The sequence below is a fragment of the Pteropus vampyrus genome, unplaced genomic scaffold (genome assembly GCF_000151845.1).
Source record: "Pteropus vampyrus isolate Shadow unplaced genomic scaffold, Pvam_2.0 Scaffold122, whole genome shotgun sequence".
NCBI classification, from domain to species: domain Eukaryota; kingdom Metazoa; phylum Chordata; class Mammalia; order Chiroptera; family Pteropodidae; genus Pteropus; species Pteropus vampyrus.
The window spans coordinates 3572485-3577591 of NW_011888903.1; the positions used below are offsets into that span (position 1 = coordinate 3572485).

Sequence of the window (5107 nt, forward strand, 5' to 3'; positions counted from 1 at the left end):
GTGGCTAATGTAGCAAGGCTGGGAAGCGAATTTTCAAAACTCCTCTCAATCTCAAGAGAAAACGGAAACTTTTTCCTTTCTGCGGACAACTTTATTCTCCACTCTACCCATTGGGTTAAATCTTCCCAGCGTCGCGACTTGTTGGCTAAGCGGTCACAAATATTTGTTGAAAACATCTTAGTGTATGCAACAGATGATCATGGGCATATGCCCACAAATACACGTCATTGAATTTAAAGGAAAAAAGTACAGGTCAAAACTAGATAGGCGGAATGCGAAATACTGCCGTGAGAAAAATGTGTGTTTTGGCATTGTGCTGAGTTGGTAACTGCAGAAACGAGACCATCCCATTCATTCAAGCATTCATGATGAAAGCACTGGACCGGAGCTGGCAACGCGGCTTTGAATAGCTCCGCGTCTGCTTAGCGCGGAGATAGGGCAAGAAGAGGGAATTTGCACAGTTATCCGTGGAAAAAAAAAAAAAAAAAGGAGCCGGCCTAGGGGAGAGAAGGCTTGGACGCTGCAAGCCGAACTCATTTCCCCCAGGTTGCAGAAAGTGAACTCGTCCCTGTTTTCCCACAGGGTGGATAGCGACAGCTTGACTTAGCTTTATTGTTATAAGAAATTGAAAGTCCTAGACTGAGGAGATGCCCTGAATGTTTCCTTTCCCCTCGGGGGCTCAGCACTTTTGGCCTGGGCGGTTATGAATGGTGTTTGGAGAAAGTGGGACCACATGGGGCTTTCCTGCTTTAAGATGCTGAGGCCAACCACCCACAGCTGGAGTCTTTGAATCTTTAACACCGCCTTCCATTTCCCAGTCATCGGCCATCACCCTTCCCAACAAGCATCTTTGAAGGAGTTTTTTTGTGTGTGTATGTTTTTTTTAAAATAATCTGTGCCCTGTGTAAATAGCATGAGTGAATGAAATGGTATAATTTGGTCATAATAAAATAACAAAAGAATCCTGACCTGTATCACCTTTGCTGCTATCTAGTGCTTATATTTTTTAAAAATGGTCATTATCTAGTAGCATTCAGATTATTAGTAGTTCTCTATCATTTCTGCAGCCTCTCTGGATTACTTTACTACTCACAGTATATGACCCAATAGCTCAATTTCCTTTGAAATGTAACCTGTTTAAAGTTAGCTATATCTGAACACATTATAAGAGGTGGTGTGTTTCTAAAATTAATGCATTAAGTCCACAGCTCACAATTACATAGAATTATAGTTGCTTCACATGTTGGCTCATCGACTCTTTTGTTTTAATCGGTCTTTTTTTTTTTTTTTTTTTGACCCCTAAGTAACAAATAGACAATTCCAAGTATAAGGGAAAAAAAATATACATACTATGAATAGAAGAAATTTTACTTCATTCTCATAAATGACGTAGTATTAATTTTTAGCATGCATGTACTCACCAGTAAAGTGTGTGTGCCTGAATGGATTTCAAAGCTGCATTTTTCTTTTCTGTAGCCATATTCCTCAAGTAAGGGCCAATGAAAAAATATTGATTTTAGCAGTTGGAAACAAGGATGTGTATAATAAAACATCACTGCCCACCTCTTACATCTCCTGGACTTTGGCCCACTCTTTTTTCCCTTCTTCCTTTCCAGACATTAAATATAAAGTCTACATCTGCAGTTAATTTAGCATGATTGAAAATTCATATGTGACAAGGATATGAAATAAACATATACGGTGTTTGTATCTAGTGCCACTCTTAGAATTGCACTGCTTTATAAGCCAGTATCATAAAATATTAATGTGACCACTTATTTTAAGGTAATCATCCTTGACATACCTTATCAGTTTATAATAATTCATTTATAAAGTCCTATAAATATTCATTATCATCTACAGAAAGTTTTTATAGGGAAATGACAAGATAAATCTTGATACTTTAGGTATTTTATTCTCTGGCCTTACTAGCTGTGGGAAATTGGGCAAACTGCTTAACTTCTCTGTGCTTTAGTTTCAGGATCTGTAAAATGGGAATAATAATGGTGCCTCCCAGAAGAGTCTGTTAATGATGAAATGAAACAATGAAAGAAAGTGCTTAGAATAGTGCCTGGTACAGAGTTAGCCCTCAATAAACATTATCTACAAGCATCATTACAGTATTACTATTTTACACATAACTATTAGGAAGGCTCTCTTCCAAGCTATATTTTCTGGGATATACAATTGTTAAGAAATTTGGAGTCTAGATTTGGAATCAAAGTCTTGTGTCCAAATGCCAGACCTGTTACTTTGATGAGCCATGATATTGGCTCATATTAAGTTTTTTTACATCTCTGAATTCTTAACATCTCAGCCTTCCTGTCTATGAAATGGTTAGGATTAATGTGATTAAATAACACAAGAGAAACATGGGTTGTGTTGGGCACACCCTAGTGTCATAGGCATGCAATCTCTGATGAAGGCTCCTCCTGTCACGCCTGCCACGCATGCTCACCATCCTGGACCCCCGCCCTCTTTCATTGCCCATATTCACTTGGTCGTTAAGACTTGTTGATTTTACCTCCTGAAAAATCTTTGTAGTCTGTCTCTCATTTTTTGTCTGTTGCTGACTAGGCTTGGCAATTGTTTGTTTTTCCCATGAAATATGATGACCGTTCCTTCACTGGGCCTCTCTCCTCCCCTCTTTTCCCTCCTCAGTACTGCTACCACTGTAATTTTTCTGGAGACACCACCCTATGTTGGGCTAACGCTTCCTAAGCCCTTCACTTCCTAACGTGCACGCACAAAATGACACCGGCACACATCACACTGGAGGTAAACCGAGGAGGTTGAGACTCCAGTTTGCCTCTTGTTCTAGAGCTGAGGGGCATTACCTTGGGCACGCCTGCAACTATTCATAGCTTACCAGTGTTTCCCGGCACATGGGCTGTTAAGTGCAGGACAAGTCTCCTGTTTGGGTTATAACATCTTGGAAAACCTTCCCGGTCCCTGGATGCTGAAGTATTTATCAGGTGCTGCTCAACTAGTGCTCTCCACTTAGTGCTATTGCTGTACTTACTCTACTGATCATGGTGCTGTAAACAATTGCCTCGCGATTTTTGCCTCACTCACTGGTTTGGGCTTCTCAAAGGCAGAGATGTTTTATTTATATCTGCCTGTTCATTGCTTTGCAATATTTCCAAGAGTTAATAACCACTATCTTTGTTAAGCCAAACTGAAATTAATATTTTTACTTATGAATCAAGTCACCTAAAAAAAATATTTTTGAATAAATAAGCCAGGGTACACAATTCAAAAGGTACTAAAGGTATAGGGGAGAAGGTTAATCTTGACTTCGTCCCCTTCTTTTGAGGCAACCACTACTTTTGTTTTCTTGAATATCCTTCCATAGATGTTTCTTCATGTAACTCTCAAAAGCAAGTTACTTCATGAACCTACTTCTTCACTGATAGTGTAAGGGAGGTACCCATTATTTCCTGACAAAACATGAAACAATATTCTTCTCTCCACTACCCTCCCTCACACTACTTCTTCAATGTACCTATTGTAGGATAGTGATACATCACTTAATGAATGCATATACTTGTAAACTTTTTACCTTCCAACTTGTCCCTTCCAAGATGGTCTTTGACAGAAAAGTATTAAACTTAAACCCATGTTTCCTAGATCTTTCGGAATTTAAAAATTAGATCATCAATTGATTTCATGACATTGTACTCCTTCTAAAAGTATTGTGTACCACAGCATTAATAAGCTGTATTTTGGGAGATTTATGATGTAGAGAAGTCAAGTTTAAGAATAATTCTATTAGAAGTTTAGGATAGTGTATTTATTTTATCAAGAAGTACGATTTATTATTGGAACACCTGTGCCAGACAGAAATTTAATTTAAAAAAATCATTTCTAATGAATAAATGTAAGCGTGCACTTTAGATACAAAAGTTAACTGGAGACGACCAGAGACAAATCTTTTTTTAATTTTTTGTTTTTTAGGTGAGGCAACCCTTGATTGACCTCACAGATTGCAAGGACCTTGTCAGTTATAATCCCTTATTTTTTTAATTTTATTTTTTACTCCTACAGCACCTGGTCTTCCTAGGTGGTCTCCCATCCAAGTACTAACCACGCCCAACCCTGCTTAGCTTTCGGGATCAGACTGGAGCCAGCTAATTCAGGGTGGCATGGCCATAGTACAACCAGAGAGAAATCTTGATTATAGACTTTAGGTAAAGTTTTTAGTTAGATTCCTCAGAAACGTTTGGATGAACAAGAGAACCTATAGTCTCCGATGAAAGATGCATGTAGCTTATTTACATGTTTGTAAATAGTTCTTTTATTTGTTTTATTTCTACAATACTAATATGTATCCTTGGACAATTGAATAAATAAATGCATTTCAAAATTAATGAGAAAAATCTTTTATAGAGTAATTTAGTTAAGGTCGTGAACTTGGGTTCTGTTGGAACATGCCTGCCGGGGAGCTATTTCAGCATGAAACATCACACTATAGCTGAATTCATTGCATTTTCATGTCCTTTTTGCTGAGGGTGACAGTGCTCAGAGTAACCATTTAATAGCACAGAATTCTTCCACTTGAGTCTTTGTTTTCTCTAGCCTATATCAGGAGAGCTTTCTTTGGATTAACTTGTTTCCAGTGATTTATGTCTTGCTTGGGGGCGGGAGACAGACAATGGAAGCAATGAGATTCCAAATCAGTTTGGTAGATAACATTCTTGCCTAGGTAAGCATTTATCTCAGATTGTTAATCCAGAAACCCTAGCATAGAAATACTTGAGATCCTGATTTCAGCGTGTGTGTGTGTGTGTGTGTGTGTGTGTGTGTGTGTACATTAATTTTTTCTTTTTTGAATCTACCATTTGAAGTCGGAATCTTTTCATTCCCGAAGTTATCTTCAAGTCTGATCTGTTGGCTCAGCAGGCAGTATGACCCAAACTCTTGTGCCAGAGAACCTTCTGTGTTACTGGTGAGAAGGTCAAATTTAGATAAATCAGTATTTGTGGAAAGTGCCATCTTTTCCCATTAAAGAATTTCCTGCATTTTGTTCCATTCCTTCATAATTTCCTGCCAGAACCCCAGGAAATTCTCTGCAACAATGAAGAAGATGTTTAAGTTTAGTAGATCA

The 5107-nt window shown here is 38.2% G+C and overlaps 1 protein-coding gene and 1 pseudogene across 1 annotated transcript in view; one reads left to right on the forward strand and one right to left on the reverse strand.

Moving 5' to 3' along the window:
* LAMA1 (laminin subunit alpha 1) overlaps positions 1-5107 on the forward strand; it is a 154614-nt gene that overhangs the window by 1211 nt on the left and 148296 nt on the right.
* LOC111743799 lies at positions 4039-4157 on the reverse strand (annotated as a pseudogene).